The sequence below is a fragment of the Balaenoptera physalus genome (genome assembly GCF_965194825.1).
Source record: "Balaenoptera physalus genome assembly, chromosome: 4".
NCBI lineage: Eukaryota > Metazoa > Chordata > Mammalia > Artiodactyla > Balaenopteridae > Balaenoptera > Balaenoptera physalus.
The window spans coordinates 130,183,938-130,184,242 of NC_138891.1; positions in this window are offsets into that span (position 1 = coordinate 130,183,938).

Sequence of the window (305 nt, forward strand, 5' to 3'; positions counted from 1 at the left end):
TCTTAATCTTAAGGCTCAACGCTGAAAGTTCAATGGATGTAAAAGAAAAAAAAAGATTAAATTTAGTAACCATTACATTATGTATTTTTTCAAATCTTTGCCAACTAGGAATAGAAGGAAACTTCTGAGTGTAGAATAGAGAGAGAAAACATTCCCCTTAATCAAAAACAATAGAGGCTGCCTCTATCCGGTGCTAGTCCATAAAATAAAAGAAAATTTAATACTCTAAAGAAGAAAGCAAATGTTAGTAGTTGCAGATTATATAACCGTCTAATTAGCAATCCCAAGCGCATCTGCGGACTACC